The 19,263-nt window shown below is 43.9% G+C and overlaps 1 long non-coding RNA gene across 1 annotated transcript in view; it reads left to right on the plus strand.

The window, feature by feature from the left end:
* Nucleotides 1-5,179: 5,179 nt before the first annotated feature.
* The window catches only part of LOC310826316, a 66,112-nt gene continuing 52,028 nt past the window's right edge, over nt 5,180-19,263 (plus strand). Inside the window, exon 1 of the long non-coding RNA XR_014555733.1 lies at nt 5,180-5,512. This is a non-coding gene — a long non-coding RNA (uncharacterized lncRNA). The remainder of the gene's footprint in view (nt 5,513-19,263) is intronic.

The following is a 19,263-nucleotide window of genomic DNA, read 5'->3' on the forward strand; positions in this document are numbered from 1 at the left end:
GCATAATTAAGTTTGGGTTATGGAAAACAACAGAATTTGAAAGGGCAATAATAATGATTAATAAACATTTATTGCCCAAAATGTACAAGCTGCATTTACAGTCTGAATGTGAAATGGAACAGGTCAAGGAATTTATGACTCATTGGGGTCAAGAATTTGGCTAATATTAAAATGTCGGTTTGGGAATATCTATGGTCGCTAGGCTTTAACTTTTCCTTGACTATGAAGATTTAAAAGAATAGCTTTAAAATGATGACAAGATGTATTCATATCAAATAAGTATTGCTTGTTGCCCAAAGTGTAGAAAATGTAAAAATGAACAAGGAGATTGCTATAGTATCTGGCCAGGTTTTTCATTAAATAAAAGGGACAATACTGGAGGAAGATAAAAAAAAAATCAGTGGAAAAAAATTCTAGGATGCTTGATTATGTTTGTTCTTTTATATATGTGTATTTTGCCATACAGATTAATATAAATATAGCATGATGAATTTGCTAATTATATGGCAGCGACTGCTAGAGTCTTTAATGCAAAATATTGGTAGACATACATTTTCAGAGGGGTGATCTGTCCTTCCTTTCCAGCCTCTGCTGGGTGATGCAACTTGGTAAGATCCCTGGTTTCTCTCTCTTGCAGCAGCATGAAGCGAAAAGGAAGGTGCAAATCTCTTTGGCTTATCTAGTCACCAATTCCCAAGCAGCCCTTCCAAATTAAATGATAAGTATATTAAAGAGCAAGGTGGAAGGTGCAAAGACGCCAAGACTTGGCAGATAAACAGCATGCAAGGTTCACCACTGTCATGCGCTGGAATGTGGTAGTGATTGGGAGAATCCTACATTTAAAGATTTCAAAAGACAAGAGGGAGGCTGAGAGGGAACCCAGCCACCGTGTAGGTGGTGGGGAAGGAACTTCTAGCCAATATCCCATTGATGACTAAGTCACAAAGAGGTTGACTTGACCCCTTCATGGGGAGCTAAAAGAAAAGTATAGCTGAAAAGTGCCACCCATCTTCCAGGAAAAAAACCAACACAAGTCCGTGGCTGAGGGCAGCATGTGGTGACATAGGAGCAAGCAAGAGTTGATGCAATGGAACCATTTTGACAGCTAAGTTGGAATCATTAGCTGCTGGGCTAATGTTCTTCTTCAGCTCTGAGCTTCAGCTCTACAAACAGGCATGCTGTAGAGTCTCCAGCTCAGGAGACAGGCAAGGTTCAGGGCTCTCAGCCTGCTGCTGGAGATCAGGACACCACTGAGCCTAAAGGTGATGAACATGAACCTCCAGAAGAACCTCCCACATCTGTAGAGACAAAGCCCAGGCCCTCGCAAACACCTTCTCTTGAGCCCAAGGTATCAAATACATCCCACAGAACCTCACCGGTCCAGTGGCACAGGGAACGCACCAAGTGGGAGGCTAGGGAACAGAAGGGACATACCCACTCTCAGGCCGGAGTGTTGTCCCTTTCAGAATTGTAAGCGAGCCACAAAGTGGCTGAGCCTGGGAGAAGTAGTCCAGGGGCAGAGGCTTCAAAAGCTTCAGTCTGCTCTCAGCTTTGATTGGAGCAAGTTGCTCACTGGGAGCTGTCTGTGGCCCTGCAACTCCTGACCCGCCTTGCCCATGGGATCCAGCATCAGACCAGAACACGACCCTCTGGTGCCCAGCTTAATGGATGCTGGATGGCGGTGGTCGTGCTGACACGCCCAGGCACCCACTGGCTGTGGTTTAATTCACTTAGCAAGAAAAGCCATAGACTGCTCTAGGCCTGAACCCGCCAGCAATTTTGTGCCGTTCAGGGCAATGAATCAATCTGCAAGGTATTCCGTATCCCCATTTCCAGCCAATGACAGGAGATCCTCTTTGAAGCTACATAATAGCCCTTGTTCCTTTTCAGTTGTTCTTTCCTTAAGCCCTCGGTTTAATGATGTGTGAGAAGGAAGTGGCTTTTTGTCTTCCTCCCTCTTCCTCCCTAGCTGCAGATTTATACTCCTGTTCCAAGAACTACAATTTAATAATGGCATTTCAATAAATTCATCTCTCTCTCCCCCCACCCCTTTCATTCCCCGAGAATGGTGTGTTTCTTTTCTTTTTTTAATGCTCTCTATTCCTGGTGCAAGCAATAAAATATTAAAGTTATTCTTTGTAGTTGCCCTATTGGAGGAACGCCACCTCTCCAAAGCCCCCATCTTTGACAGTGATTGAGGTACAGGAAACTTAAAATAAAATCACCACCCTTTTCCTCTTTCCTTTTGGCAACGGAGACAAATACTAGGTTTGAAATATTGCCTCGGAAAAAAGGGAGCCACTCCCAGCCCTCTGGGGTTGCCTTCATCAAGCTAGATTCTGTTGCTGAGAGATATCCATACAGTACATATGGGCTTTGTTCTGGGGCTGATTCAAACCAGCCACCCTCAAGAAAGGCCGTGAACCAAACCAGAACCTCTCATATCTGTAATTTCCTCCTTTGTGGACAATGTTTCCATCTAAAACTCCTGTTTCCCCCTTGCATATTTTCACCTGATGCAGGGGGACAAGGGGCCGGCCCTATCATTAAGCAGAGGGAAGCACCCACCCCGAGACAACTGATTTTCCAAGTCATGAAAAAGATGCAAAGTGTTAGTTATTTATTATCATTGTGTTATTACAGACAGAGAATGGTGCTTGTGGAATATTCTGCCTTGGGTGACAAAATAACTGGGCTGGTGGATATCATGTCCCTGGACTTGGAATGGGGAACCATTTGCCACTTGAGCACTGACAGCAAAATGTTTATCTGGCCAGCCCTGCAGGAGGAAATGTGACCTCTGTTTTGTTTTTACTGCTATACATCACAAGCAGCACCTGGCATAAGAAAAATCTGGGACAAGGAACATAGTAAGCCGCCTTAGACTGAGTTAGACCACTGGTCCATTTAGCTCCGGATTGTGTGCTAAAACTGGCAGCAGCTTTCCAGGATTTCAGGTGGGATCTCTCCCCGCCGCCATCCCTGGAGATGCCAGTGATTGAATCGGAGACCTTCTGCATGTAAAACAGATGCTCTGGTACTGAGCTACCCAAGGAAGTCATGACCCCTGAAAGTTTTTCCCTCTGTTCACCCAGGAAAGCCTCTAGGACAGGCATCCCCAAACTCAGCCCTCCAGATGTTTTGGGACTACAACTCCCATCATCCCTAGCTAACAGGACCAGTGGTCAGGGATGATAGGAATTGTAGTCCCAAAACATCTGGAGGGCCAAGTTTGGGGGTGCCTGCTCTAGGAAGTGGTGAATCTGTCAATCTCAGTTTCTCATTTCCCCAATCTTAATTTCACTTCTCCACATTTCCACAGCGGTTTATGAAAAACAAGTCCTCATGAAAATCCATGAAAATTTCTGTGTGTGTGTGTGTGTGTGTGTGTGTGTGTAATTTTGCCTAGCAATACACATTTTTGTGAGTGAGTTTCCCCAACTATAATATATTTTCTGTGTTATTTTCACAAACACGTGCATTTTTTTATGCACAACTGACCCTAGTGTATGCATTTTGGAGCCCATTACCTGACTGAAGAGCTGCATTGCAAAATTCGGAGAAGTGCAAATTTCAAAGGCTAGTCATGCTACTGTTTGCATATTGTTATTGTGAATTTAGTCAATTCAGCTTTAAATGCAAACTCAATCAAATTCCTTCTTTATCTATACAAGACTCCTTCTGCACAATCATACATGCCTGATCCTAGTGTTTGAATTAACAATGGGGCCACAGTAGGGACTGACCCCCTTACATGTTGTAATGGCCTCTACTACTGTTTTACAGGGGCCATGATTTGGCTAAAATTCCTGGGGGTTGGACATGGGAGTGGGGAATTCACTAAAAGCTCATCAGAACATTACCTGGTTCATCATGTTATAGCATGGGTAGGCAAACTAAGGCCCAGGGGCCGGACCTGGCCCAATCGCCTTCTAAATCCAGCCCATGGACGGTCCGGGAATCAGCATGTTTTTATATGAGTAGAATGTGTCCTTTTATTAAAAATGCATCTCTGGGTTATTTGTGGGGCCTGCCTGGTGTTTTTTACGTGAGTAGAATGTGTGTTTTTATTTAAAATGCATCTCTGGGTTATTTCTGGGGCATAGAAATTTGTTCATTTCCACCCCCCAAAAAAAATATAGTCCGGCCCCCCACAAGGTCTGAGGGACAATGGACTGGCCCCCTGCTGAAAAAGTTTGCTGACCCCTGTGTTATAGCATCTGCATAGTGCCAGCATAGGGAGTTGTTGCTCTCCAGTGCATGAGGAGCCAGTGGTAACCGATGAACTGGGGCTATAACTTAGATCATGGCAAACACAGAGAGCAAACAGGCCTCCTTATGTGCGCACAATTCCGCAAGAGACTCCAATGGTGGCATTAGCTCTCCAGTGCATTGCAAGGAACAAGAGTCCTGGAATGTAAATGGCCTCACAAGTTTCATTTATGAGGCTCTGGGCAAGTGCAGACATGATAACCTCTGAGAGGGCACCCCAGGATGTTCAGGGACGGTGCAGGCTAAGGTGCCAGAGAAATGTAACAGCAACAAGGTTTTGCAAGATAAGGTATTGGGCAGCGTGTTCTTCAACTCCATTTGCTTTGATATTGATTATCTGTATTGACACAGTCTGGTGCCTTCCCAGAGCTACATTAATCATTTGCTCTAGAGATGGGGAGGGATGATTAAGGAGGCAGTCATTTTCAGATGTGGGAAATAATATATGTATCATGTGAAAGAGCCAGTGAAATGAAAAGGGTGATGTCCCGTTTTATCCATTTTGTCTTGCCTGAGCTGCATCCCATTCTCATCTAGGCAACCTGTAAAACCATAGAGACAATACAAATTATATGCAATAATGTTTTATCAGAAAGAGTCATTTTACTAGTTGGCCAACTTTACAAAAAGCTATTCTGTCCACCACTGTGCTCTTGTATGCTTCCATTCATTTCAGTAAAATATAATGTTTGCGGAGTGGGGAAAACCAGCAGTAGTGAATGCCACTCATATTAGTTCAAGTGATTTCTGTTCCTGATGTGAGATAAACATGCAGATTGTGGCAATTTCCACTCCCATTTCTGATGAAGTTCTCTGACATGGCAGAGAAATGAAAACGGTTGGAACTCAGCTCTGCTTCACAGATTGAACTTTGTCCCTTGGTAGCTGCACCATGGGATAACTAACATTTGCCTATAGACAGATGGCTTCAATTTATATTCTCAGGATTCTGGGCTTTCTTGGAAGCGAATAAGTGGTTTCTTTTGCAATGGCAGATATGTTGCCTGAATGACATCTTCGTTGCCATTATGAACCTTCCCCTGCAATGTATAGCCTCGTGGGATGAGGGTCAACACCAAGGCCCGACAGAACATTTGCTGTAGAAAATGTGTCAGAATCCTTTGCAAGGCGCTGACATTCTTATGAGGTGGCTCCTCATAAACCAATGTGGAAAGGCTTCCCAGAGAGTAGGAAGATTGGAAAAACACCACTCTGGACAGCAGCAGCAAGGCTAAAGACAGTGATTAAAAAGGTACCGGAATAAGTGACAAACAGGGATTGTCAGGGATAAGTAATAATCAGACAGGAGGTATCTACAGTTTTCCTTTAGAGTAACCTGGGGGACATATGGCAGCTACCCAAGAGTAAAACAAATTTACCTTGTGATAAATGCTTTGTACCTATAATGTATTTCCCAGTCCTCAGATTCAAAGAGCTCCCCCCCCTTTCAGTCTGGTTGTGCATTTAGAGAGTGTTTATTTTTGCAAAAAGCTATTATCAACCAGCTGCTCATAAACTCTCCTCTGCAATGCAAGAATCTTTGTGCTGCATAAGTGCCTTGCCTCTCTAAGTGCATATTCCACTGGTTCAAATTAACTGCTAACTCTTTATGATTATGGCTATCATTCATCTCCAGCAATTTCAGTCAGGTTTAGACTTAGCTGTGGTGACATCATCCTGCTATGAAAGAAGCCTGAAGGGGCTTACTGTCCTCAAGGCAAGGCTGGACCTGTGCTGGATCTGTCTTCCTGCTATCTTTCAGGGTATATGAGATGTGCAAAGCGGAGCACCTCCCCTGCCTTCCCGAAAGTCATGTTGCTTTTAAATTATGCATCCCATTCAGATCATGCACCTCTTGGGGACTTGGGTGTTACATCTAACTAAGTAGCTGCCCCATTTGCAAATGTACCGAAATGGATTTACCATCTAACCCAATAAAATTTGCACAGGGCATTCTTTATGTCTAGAGATATCTCCCCTTTAACATCTGTGACCCATTAAGACGTGTTTCTCCTGGCTCTTGAATAAACAAAAGCCATATGAATGGTGCGTGTGTGTGAGTGAGTGTGTGTCCCTTCTGCCTCCCGCCACTCTCTCTCTCTCTGGACCTACCTTATATTATCCTTGATGTACAGGTTTTGGGAACCACAACTATTTGAGAGTAAAAGCAAACAAACACAAAACCACAGAAATGGATTGCAAAAGAATGACTGAGTTGGGCAACAGCAAGACATAGTGACATATTTATTGATGGAAGGAGTTGTAAGGGAATCTAAGGCGAGATATCCACACAGCAGAAGTTGCCCCGAGTTCCAGTCACCACACAAAGGCAGCTTAGGGTCCAAAATAGTTTACTGCTGTAGAAGATTAGGCTTCAGTAATGCAGTTCCAGATGTTCATATATGCACACGGTTTGTAGGCTTTGCAGCTACAGATCTATACAAAGCACAAAGCATTCCTGTTGCCCCAGCAATTCAAGATGTAACACAGACTGACTCACAGACAAACAAACACACTGACTGATGCCAATACACAGACCCAGACCCCAGCACAATAAGCTGATGTGTATTAAACACATATAGATGGCACTGGGCTGTTGCCATAACAACTGGCTTGGCTGACTTTGCACCTGTTGGCTTATCTCATACATGCAGTGATTTGTGCTCATGAAGGAAATCAACCCCTTTTCCCATGTCCAGTTCCTCCAACAAGTTTCTGAAGTCTGAGATGGACCAGGGTGGGGGTGCTTTAGACTTAATGCCTTACTTAAGACCCCAGCAATGTGTGTAGTTCATTGCACAGGGACCTGAAGCAGGATTTCCCACCACCCCCCGAGGTCACTTCCAGACTGTTACTATTTGGTGGGAGGAATTCAGTTGCATACCAGCAAGCAGGTCTGTGCTAATAAAGTGTTCTGGTGCGCTGGTGGAAAAAAACAACAACCAGCCTTTGGCAATAAGGAAAGGCATGTAACTTCCACATAAACAAATCAGGATGGATAGGTGGTCCCAGACAGCGGTCCCAGACTCTGAGCTTTCATTTTTAAAAAAAGTAAACCTAGCCCTCCTAAAAGAGACAGCCAAGGAAAAGAGTGTCATATATTAACATTAAAGATAATATTGCAATTATTTGAAACTGTTAAGAATAGGGGAAATATGTGCATGCTGCCTGTAATCTCTGGTGAGAATATAGAGGGAGCAAAAAAGTACTCAGAGAATGGGAGAATTCCATCAGCAAGAACTGATGGAGGTCACTGTTAATGTAAGCACTCAATTTCTTCTACTCATATTTAATGTTAAAATACATTTGTTGCATTGTTATGTAATTTGCATTTTTAGAACATTTTATAAGTGCCTTTCTGCATGCTTAAAGGCATGCAGTGCCCACCAGTGAAACTTTCTTTTAAAAACCATGGCGGAGGTGATGTGTATGTGGTTCTTTGAAACATCCTTCTACTGTAGGGGTGGGGGACTGCTGGCCCTTCAGACATTGTTGGATTCCAACTTCCATCAGCCCAAACCAGCGTGGGAATGATAGGAGTTTTAGTCCCGACAACATCAGGAGGGCCACAGCTTCCCCATCCCTCTTCTTGGGCCTCTGCTCTGCCACCTGATAGCCACTCCCGACATAAGGAGGGGGGGTTGCACGCTCACGCCCCCATCTACACTCTCGCGGGGCTGGCTGCAGCCCCGCGGGACTCAGGGATTCCCGGGCTCATTATTATTCATCACTCACTGCGCCAGCCAATCAGCCGGCTTACTAGGGGGCATTTAAGGTCGGGGCAGCCCTGGCTCGCCCCTTTTCTTTCCTTTCAGCAGCTGCAGTTTCCCACCCACCCTCTAGGTTTGCATTTGGACTTTGCTATGGGCTTTGGCTGGTCGCAGCAAGAGGCCTGGTAGGAGTTTTTCCATTTGGCTAATTGGCTGTGTTTCGGAAGCCACTTGGTTTTTTCGCCTACCTCGTAGCAAAACGTCACAACACCTTTGGTTTGGCGGTTAGGCATTGGCAGGGGTATTGTTATGCAAATGAGTCGGGGGAGGAACCTCCCCCCAATTTTGAAGGGTAGTTTGTTAAAGGACTCTTGGGGGGGGGCGTAGCCTCGTCCGAAACCTATGGATTCTAGGGCCTAAAGCGCGCTCCCAAGCGGTAACCCCTCGGGGAGCGCCTAGGGATTTGCATCTTGGGGGCTCCCCCTGTTGGTGCTTAACCCTTCCCGGTTATACTGGATAGTCGGATAGGGCCAATGCCTAAAGCCAATACCGCTCTTACCTGTAATCAATAAAGTTGTGGCCATTTTCGCCCATTAACCTAAATTCTGGTGTCCGTCGTCTTTATTCATTCCATCTGTGGGAGGGGGCGGGAACTGCCACGCAACCACTTTCCCCTTTCCCAATGTAAGGCTTTTTGCTGGTTTGCTCTACTTACCTGTGGGCAAGGTAGAGAGACTAGTGTAGCAAGAAAGGCAGAGAACAGCAGAGGAAAGAGGCAAACTCTGTTCGAGGAGGGGCACCTCTCCTCTGCTTCAAATAATCACCCCATACTGTGCATGCGAAGACAGGCTCCAGTGGACTGAGCAGACCAGGCCAATAGTGGCTCCGACAGTCAAGAAAGCGGTTTCTGCATGTGCTATAGAAGGAAGTGAGGGGCGGATGGGGCTCATCAACATGGGAAGGGAGCCCATCTAGGAGAAGGAAAACTCTGATCCTAAACCTCCACTGCTCTGCAGGGTATCTTTGGGAGAAGAAAAGGCTAAGGAGTACACCCTAGACAAATCTAGAGTGGAGTCTCTAATACAGTTGAATGGTGCCTTGAACGCCTCCTTCCAGCAACTCCTGTAGTCAAGCTGGTGCCAAATGTATCGCTCTGCTTTCCTTTGGACCACAGCAGTGAGGCCAAGAGGGGAGTTTTGTTGTCAGGGCAGTCCAGGACTTCCATACACACTGCTCAAGCTTGTGCCCTGGGAAGGTCACTTGAGTGCTGCTAACCCAGCGGTTTGACAGACGCACACTCCATTGTCTCTCAAGACAGACGGATGCCAATAAACAGCCACTATCCCTCAGTCAAAACCGTTTCTCCAGACCTACGCACAATACACAGCAGACTTCCTCTTCATACCTAAGGTTGCTCCAAGCAACCATTGCCACATAAGGGGAAAAAGTCTTCGTAATCTCCTGTCCTATCTGAGAGAATAACAAGCTGCTGCAAGCAAAATGAACAGAGCACAAGCTGTTTGCTGTCCTAGATGATGACTGCAGATTCCAAGGGTTTCCAGACCCCTCCTGCTGTTCTTTCTTCTTCTTCTTCTTCTTCTTCTTCTTCTTCTTCTTCTTCTTCTTCTTCTTCTTCTTCTTCTTCTTCTTCTCTGGACTGGAATTTTAATGGTTCTGATAAGAGAGAAACGCCACCTTTCATCAGATGGTTTGTGGTGTTTATTTTAGCTCTCTGCTTCCTTCCCTGCAATTGCTTCTGCACACAACCATGCGCTATCAGTTGAAGACAGGCAACCTTTTCAGCCATCCTCGCCAAAGCACTTGAACCATCCATTACCCCAAACCTGTTGGCGATAATAATAAATAAATGAATTATCAGCAGTGGTAACCCCAGGGGGGAAATCTGGGCAGGGGCCACAGAAGGGGCAAAGAGAAATAACAGTGTGTGTTAATGACAGGAGTTCAAAATTGAGGGGAGTGGAGTGGAAGAACAAGCTCCTTCTCTTTGGGGGGTGCCTGCCCCCCTGTCCCTATTATGTTATCAGCCGCACTTGCATGGGATGTCAGCAAAGGAAGTGAGGCTTCACCCATGCTTCGGTCTGGACTTGAAAAATGAAAAGAATGAAAGGTCAATTGAAAGATCAAATGACACAGCAATCCTGAGCAAGGAGAGCTATTATAGTTGGGGCACTGCAGGGGTTAAAGTTATGGAAGCGAGGTTCCTGGTTCAAGTCTATCTTCAGCCACCAACTCACTGGGGCTGACATCCCCACATCACAGCTCCTCCTTGAACTTCCTCTTTTTCTGTTAGCTGTTGACACAGCTAAAAGCAGTCTTTCCACCAGATACAAACTGGGAGAGTGCTGCTGTTTTCAGGCCCAGCTTGTGGGCTTTTGGGAGGGTTACAGTTTGGAGGGTCAATGTGGATGATACCCATCGATCCCTTCTAAACCTGTGGTCCTTGTGTGTGTGAGGTTAGACTATATAAGAGGAAACCTGCTGAACCTGTTAGATGAGTTTCTCTGTTAAGGTAATGTCTTCATCTGGCCAGTTCAGCACCACCATTTACATGTCCAAAGGGTGAGTCCTGGGTGGGCCTTTTTGCTACCTTACCTGGCTGGATTCCATATCATCCTAGGAGTGAGAACAACAGGCCAAGTGGGGCTATCTGTGTGTGAGTTTAGGCCAGAAGATGGAAGCACAGAGGCTTATTTTGCTCTATGCTGGATACTAAACCATGATTTGGGGATCTCCCCCAGAACCTAATGGGGAGGCAAGATCTGTGGAGTGTTAATGATGTGAGCCATTCCTTCCTATGCTCAAGTGTAATTAAAAGCACATATCCAGTCTCCATTGACCATCATTCCAAGGAAATGGAACCCTGGGTAAGTGCTGGAACCCCTGGAGTCTCTGACTTCTCAGAGACATGCAACAATATGAATAATGATATTCAGAGTGGAGGGTCTTTTCTCCCTCGTACCTGCAATGCTGCTCCAGTAGGGTTCCAGGTGCAACAAGCCCTGGGAAATCTAATATTGCATGAGCTGTTGTTATCTCAAGCCATACAGGGAATGTGCATAAAGAGGCATCAGCATGCATCTTCAAACAACCTTTTCACTCCCCAGCAATGTATGATGTGTATTTCTTTTTCATGGCAGCAAATAAATCTTGCTTTTACTATGTTGTGCCAGCAAACAATCTTCCCTCGTTGAATCATTTGCCTGCCTGCTGCTGTGCAAAGATGCAAACAGATGTCACACACTTCGATGTTCAAAGAACAGCTCCAGCCATCCTTGATGGGGAGCCTACCTGGCCGAAGGTTACATGATACAGCACTAAAAGTTCTGGAATGCCAGTAGAGAAATCACGCTGGTTACAGAATCATAGGTGCTAAGAAAGAAAGAAAAAGCTTTCCTTATTGTTTTTCCTTGGCAAATCTTACCCCTTGCTCTGGAAAAAGGATTTTGTTCATTTTAAGTAGTTTTCCAGAGTGGCTGTTGGATGTTTTTTTAAATATATATATATATATATGGTAGACTGGAAGTTTTTAACGATGGGCTATTTATGCCTTTCTGTAACCCAAGCAAAGTTGGTCTTGTTTTGTTAGTAGGGGAAAACACCCTTCAGTCAGAGCACTTACGGTCAATGGTCCAAAAACTCTTCTAAGTTACTGCTGTTCTGGAGCCTTATTTACCTCATGGATCAACTGAGTGCAGTAGCAGCCGTGGGTTAAAGGCTCGGGGTCCCATGTCCTCCCTTCAGAAGCATGTGTGTGGCTTCTGTCGAAATCAATGGAAGCACTGTTTATGCATCCAAAAGCCAAATTTGGCTCTGGGTTTTTATAGTTTCCCCATAGAGCTCAAATTGATTCCAGCATAATAGCTATTTCTTTACTACGCAGACTACTCCATGCATCAAAAGGCTGGCTGGAGCCTTCACAACTTGATGGTAGCTTCAGGGACCGTGTGTATTCTGATGAGCTTTTCCAGTCCAGCATAATCCTCTTCAGCTGCCTCCAACTTTCTCTTCTTGTTGTTCCTTTCACTGTTTATAGCGTTGAGAGCAGATTTCAGTGGAGGAGTGTATTTCCAGGGGCATATTTTCACCACAAACAGGTAATTCTCTTTCCCCAAGAAACCCTGGGAATGGTAGCTCAGGGCAGGTGTGCCAATTCTATTGGGCCAAGATAACTTTGTTTTCTTTAAAAAAATAATTTTTATTAATTTTCACAACCAACAAAGAACAAAGAAAAAGAAAACAACAATACACACAAAAAGAGAAAAGAAATAGACATATACAAAACACAAAAAGCGTGACTTCCCCATACCTCCCTTACACTGCATCCTTGTTTTGCAATTATTCAGCAACCCTTTAGTCTTTTTTTCTATTTGTATCTCTCTCAGATTTCTTAACATTATTATTTACAGCTGTAATTCTCTGTTTCTTACCCCCTGACATCTTAACAGTCCACAATCTTACAACAATTTTTAAGATATAATTTAAATTTTTTCCAATCCTCCTCCACTGTCTCTTTCCTCTGGTCACGGATTCTGCCGGTCATCTCTGCCAGTCCCATAAATTCAGTCACCTTCATCTGCCATTCTTCCAGAGTGGGTAGTTCTTGCGTCTTCCAATACTTTGCCAAAAGAATTCTTGCCGCTGTAGTTGCATACATAAAAAATGTCCTATCCTTTTTTGGTACCAGTTGGCCAACCATACCCAGGAGAAAAGCCTCCGGCTTCTTTGAAAAGGTCCACTTAAGGACTTTCTTAAGTTCATTATAGATCATTTCCCAGTAGGCCTTAATCCTTGGGCAGGTCTACCAAAGGTGGTAAAAAGTTCCTTCAGACTCATTACATTTCCAGCATTTGTTATTGGGCAAATGATAGATCTTTGCAAGCTTGACTGGTGTCATGTACCACCTATAGATCATTTTCATTATATTCTCTTTTAAGGCACTACATGCCGTAAATTTTATACCAGTGGTCCATAACTGCTCCCAGTCAGCAAACATGATGTCATAACCAATATCCTGTGCCCATTTAATCATAGCTGATTTAACCGTTTCTTCCTGTGTATTCCATTTCAGCAGTAAGTTATACATTCTAGACAGATTCTTAGTATTGGGTTCTAACAGTTCTATTTCTAACTTCGACCTCTCCTTCTGGAATCCTACTTTCCTGTCTTGCTTAAATACCTCATTTATCTGATGATAATGTAACCAATCTCGAACTTTATGCTTTAGCTTATCATAACTCTTAAGTTTAAGCTTTTCACCATCTTGTTCTAAAATTTCACAGTATTTTGACCAATTGGTGTCCATGTTAAGTTTTTTCACTGCCTTAGCTTCCATTGGTGACAACCACCTGGGGGTTTTACTTTCCAACAAATCTTTATATCGAATCCAAACATTATACAATGCTTTCCTAACAATATGGTTTTTAAAGCCCTTGTGCACCTTTACCTTGTCATACCATAGATATGCATGCCAACCAAAGTTATTGTCATACCCTTCTAGGTCCAAAATGTCTGTGTCCTCAAGAAGTAGCCATTGCTTCAGCCAGCAAAATGCTGCTGATTCATAATAGAGTTTTAGGTCTGGCAGGGCAAATCCCCCTCTATCTTTCGCATCTGTTAAAATCTTAAACTTTATTCTGGGCTTTTTGCCCTGCCAGACAAATTTAGATATGTCTTTCTGCCACCTCTTGAAGCAATCCATCTTGTCCAAAATCTGTAATGTCTGAAATAAAAACAACATTCTCGGCAATACGTTCATCTTGATAACAGCAATCCAGCCTAACAAGGAAAGTCTCAGCCTAGACCATATGTCTAGATCTTTCTTCACTTCTGTCCAGCATTTTTCATAATTATCTTTAAATAGATTCACATTCTTAGATGTTAAGTTCACCCCCAGATATTTCACTTTTTTCGTTATTTCCAAGCCAGTTTCACTCTGAAATCTATCTTTTTCTTCCATTGTTAAATTTTTTTCCAGCACTTTTGTTTTTTGCTTGTTCAATTTAAATCCTGCCACTTGACCAAATCTCTCAATTAACTCTAACACTCTTTTAGTACTAGCGTCTGGCTGTTGCAATGTTAGTACTAGATCATCTGCAAATGCCCTTAATTTATAATGTTTTGCTCCGACCTGTATTCCTTTAACCAGCTGGTCCCTTCTAATCATATTTAACAAAACCTCCAGGACAGATATAAAAAGTAGAGGGGATATTGGGCATCCCTGTCGTGTACCTTTTTCTATTGGAATTTCGTCCATCACAACACTGTTCACAATTAGTTTAGCTTTTTGTTCAGAATATATTGCACCTATACCATTTTCAAAACCCTGACCTACCCCCATCCCTTGGAGATTCTTCTTCATAAAGCTCCAGCAAATGTTGTCAAAGGCTTTCTCCGCATCCACAAAAATCAGTACTGCTTTCTTATTAATGTCCACCTCTAATAACTCCAGAATGTCTATAATATTCCTCACATTATTTGACATATGTCTTCCTGGGAGAAAGCCTGTTTGGTCCTTATGAATCTCCCCTGACAATACTCTCTTGAATCTTTTTGCTAAAATGTCTGCAAAAAATTTGTAATCCACATTTAATAGTGATATAGGGCGGTAGTTCTTAACCTGATTTTTCCCAGTCTCTGTTTTCGGTATAAGTGAGATGAATGCCTCTTTCCACGATTCGGGAGCTTTTTTCCCCTCCAAGATTTGGTTACAAACTTCCTGCAATGGTTGTATTAACCATTCCTTCAGCACTTTGTAGTATCTCGCAGTCAAGCCGTCTGGTCCTGGTGATTTCCCCAATTGCATATTCTGAATGGCACCCTCTATTTCTTGTTCCGTAATTTTCTCATTTAGGATCATTTTATTCTGTTCTGAAATCCTTGGTAATCCATATTTTCCAACGAATTCTTCTATTTCTTGTTCATTTACTGGCCCTTGTGCATACAATTTCTTGAAAAAACTTTGGAAACAGTTACTTATCTCATTCGGTCTAGTGATGATTTTTCCATCCACTTCAAGAGATGTCACAGTATTCAATTTTTGTCTTTTTTTCAATTGCCATGATAGGGGTTTCCCACATTTGTCTGCCGAATCAAATGTCTTTTGTCTCATTTGCTTTATTTTCCATTCTATTTCTTGATTCATCAGTTCCATGTATTGCATCTGATAGTACTTTATTTCTCTCAATATCTCTTGAGACTTTGGTTTGGATCTCAATTTCTTCTCTCCTTCTTTCATTTTTTCCAGAATTTTTTCTTGGGCCAAGATAACTTTGAACACCCACAGTATTTGTTGGCAGGGGGCTGGGCTTCAGGAGAGAAGGCACTGCTACTGCCCCACACATGCCTGCATCTCCCTTGCTACTGCTCAGCTGTCTCCGCCGGTGCCTCCTCCTCAGAGACACGCCACCTTCCTTGCCTCCTCAGTCTGGGCATGATCATGGAGGCCTCCTCTCAATGATGCGATCACCACATGTGTGACATCACACATGCATGCTGATGGACAACTTGCTGCTCTCTTTCTTAAGGTTAGAATAATAGAATCGTAGAGTTGTAGAGTTGGAAGGGACCACAAGGATCATCTAGTCCAATTCCCTTTCACCCCACGTGGGGCTCGAATCCATGACCCTAGTCATGCTCTACCAACATAGTCTCATGCTCTACCAACTGAGCTAATTGGAAATGAACCAGTTCTTTATCTTTAAACTGGATTTGGACCAGAAAGCCCTTAAAAGTGAAGACCGTCCTCTGTACAATCAGTAACACCTGGTCAATATTCTACAATTGTTGTAGTACTCCCCTTAGTGAGCCCTAAAAACGATCTTCTGGAAAATGCTCGTTTTAAAATCCAAGTGAAAGGGAGTTCTGATAAAGCTCCAAGGAGTATCCAATCAGTTAAAGAGCCTCGAAAGAGAAATGGAAAACCACATACTTCCAAAGCTTTTAGGGCTGTTTCCAATTCAAAACACTGGTTAGTTCTTGCAACATGGAAGTTTCACCTTAATTGCCTTTAGGGAATAATTGGACCAGATCAAGACAGAAGTTTGATGTTATGCATTCTTAAAATGCAAGGGAGCAAAAGATGAAAAGGAGCATGGCCATGGATTTCAGGACGTCTTGAGAAGATGCAAAGAAACTGTGGACTTTGCATAAACATTTGTCAAAATCCAAGAAAACCAAACCAAGATGGTAGATTAGCAGTGAAAGCAATCAGCCATGAACTCACAGCCATTCAGTCCATCAGACCCTATGCCCAAGCTGCTTGGCCCATTATGCAGGCACGTCAGCCTCCCTGCTTTACAGTACGCAAGGGAAATGGTTGCATAGTCCATGAGGTTCCACTGATGGAGACCTAGTCCACACATAATACACGATTGCTGTATTTGATGTACTACTAGTCCACTGAAAACCATTGTGTTGAAGTGATACTTGGGTCCCTTCACATATGCCAGGTTGCTGCAGCCATCAAATAATGCCCGCCAGTTGTTATGGGCCACAGCTATCATCACCCCTGACCATTGGCCATGATGGCTAGTGCTGCTCGGAGTTATAGCCCTAAACAGTTGGAGGGCACCAAGTTGGGAAAGGCTAGCATGGAGCTTTTTTGCTATGACTACCATAGGCCACAATATTTTGCGGGGACATCTAACGATGCTTTATGAATGTTTGCAAGATGCCTTTAGCTAAGAACGAGCAGTGCGCAGCTAAAGAAATCATGACAACAATAGTCTTAAACCATTGTTTTGGCTTATTTTTAAAATGTTTTAAAGATTTTGTCTTGTTGCTAAGCAACAGCTCCTGCTGAGGACCATGAGACAAAGGGGTAGAGCAGGAGTAGACAACATATTGCTCTTCAGATGTTGAACTCTCAACTCCCATCATCCCCAGCCCAAGTGCCCAAAGATTAGGAAAGATGGGAATTGGACTGGAATTTTTTTTCATCACCCCTTATATAGCCAGTTGATCACTGAGCTCTGCAGGTGAGAGACCTCCAGAAACCAGACCTTTAGTGTTGGGGCACCTATCCTTTGGGATTCCCTCTTGTTAAATATTAGACAGGCACCGTCTCTTGGCTCATCCACACATCTGCATGCCAAGGAAGCACAGGTTGCAACAGTTTCCCACATATTCTGCACTTTCTAGGCAAAGCTTTTGCCTTTTCACCACTGCTTCCCCCCAGAAAACCTGCTCTTTAGCACTAAACCAGAGTGGACAGTGATCTGCAGAATTGCCATTTGCTAAACCACAGCTTTTCTTGGAGGAAAGTGTCGGGGCAAGTGGAGGTGTGGCTAAGCCCGCTGTTGTCTTTTTGGTGCCAACTAAAGACCTTCCTCTTCCACCAAGCCTTTCAGATAGAGATCTTTCCTAGCATGCATGTTGTTTGGATTGTTTTCCACATGCTTTAAAGGCTTTTTGTGTTTGCTTTACCACTTGTCATTTGCCACCCTGGGCGCCTTTGGGAGAAAGGGCAGGGTATAAAGTAAAGAAAAGTGAACAAGACCTTAGCAGCTCTAACTTGCTTTTTATAATAAAAACGTGCTCCTTTGTTTTAATGCCACCTGAGTGCTTCTGCACAAGTCCTTCTAGTTTGAATTCTGAAAGGGAAATAAGAGGAGATTATTCTCTTGGAGTTAGGGTGGAATCCTGGCTTGAGATATGGCCTGGAAACTTTTGCCCATTTTTCGAACAGACCAAGGAATTCTGGTTTTCTGCTCGACTAGGCAGCCTCTTCCACGGCACCTCGTTTGTTCACTGAAAAACACTGCTCAAAAACCCAAATATGACTCATATGTTTGCTGCTTGGCAGTGTGAGTATAATAACTCTCCACTGTGTGGAAGCCTCCTTTATGCCACAGGCAGTAAATAAATACAGGAGATGCAAACCATACTTACATAGACTAATACCACTTGTAAAAATATCAAGCGATGTAGCATACAATCGATTTAGCATACAAAGTGCAACTGTTGAGAGGGAGGTCGAGATGAACAACGCTATTGTAATAAGGCTGTGGCATGGAGTGCACCTTTTTCCTTTACCAGGGAAGATATTGCCGCAACTTGCAGCACTCAGTAGAAAGTAGCAGCACGCTACTATACCAAAAGGACACCCTGCCTTTCAGACAGCAGAACTGTTCTAGATAGAAGCAATTCTGCTGTACAAGGTGGGGTCTGGGGTTCTGAGGAGGTCCACACATACCCTCCAAGATACCCACACGACATCACAGAGCCCAAAAGATGCACTTTTCTGGGGGCTGTGCTCGCAGGTTTTGGGGGAAGAGATCTTGGCATGAAATCACACAAGATCACAGCACTCAAAATGGCTGCTATGCTCTTGCAAGAGAAAATGGATTGTCCTGCTTTCCCCAGGACTCTTGTGGGGTATGCTACTGGATGGATCTACGTCATAGGTAGTCCTCCAGATGTTGCTGGACTACAGCTCCCATCAACAACAGTGAGCACAGCTGATAGTCAAGGATGATGGGAGTTGCAGTCCAGCAATATCTGGAGAGCACCACGTTGACTATCTCTGCCCTGTGTCCTTCTAGAAAGTCAGCACAACTCTTTGCATGACTTCCCTGCCATTTTGAGGGGAATTTCCTTGGCAAATGGCACAGCCAGAGGGTTTTCTCTCACTCTCTAGGGGTTAGGATGTCTGTTTGTTTGTTTGTTTGCTTACTTGCTTGCAGAATGAATGAATGAATGAATGAATGAATGAATGAATGAATAGCATTTATAACCCACCTTTTTCTCCAAGGAGCTCAAGGTGGCATGCGTGGCTACCCCCTTCCCCCATTCAATCCCCACAATAACCCTGTGAGGTAGGTTGGGCTGAGAGGCAGTGACTGTGAGCTTCATGGCCGATTAGGGCCATGGACCCTGGTCTCCCAGGTCCTAGTCTGACACTCTAAACAACCACGCCACCCTGACGCTCATTCCATTTTCATTATTATTCTTAAAGAAATCAGAATTTAGGTTGAGAGAAAAATATGGAGGGGTGTGTGATGTGAGAAACCAAAACAGCAGCAGCCTTTCCCAGTATTTGGTGCTGGCTCCAAGAGCCAGGTGGTTGACCTTGGCAGAAGGCACGTGTGTGCACCTTGTGTTTCCTTTGCAGCCGCTCCCACAGGTTCTGTTGAGTCAAGGCAGGTAGGATGGGTGGTGGCAGGCAATTTGGCAACTTGGCAGTGGCATCCGTGAGAACTTCTTCAGCACCTCCTGCCTTCCACTACTCTGATATTTTACTGTGCAGTAGTGGAACAAGGGT

The sequence above is a fragment of the Podarcis gaigeae genome (assembly GCF_964106915.1).
Source record: "Podarcis gaigeae genome assembly, chromosome: 10".
NCBI classification, from domain to species: domain Eukaryota; kingdom Metazoa; phylum Chordata; class Lepidosauria; order Squamata; family Lacertidae; genus Podarcis; species Podarcis gaigeae.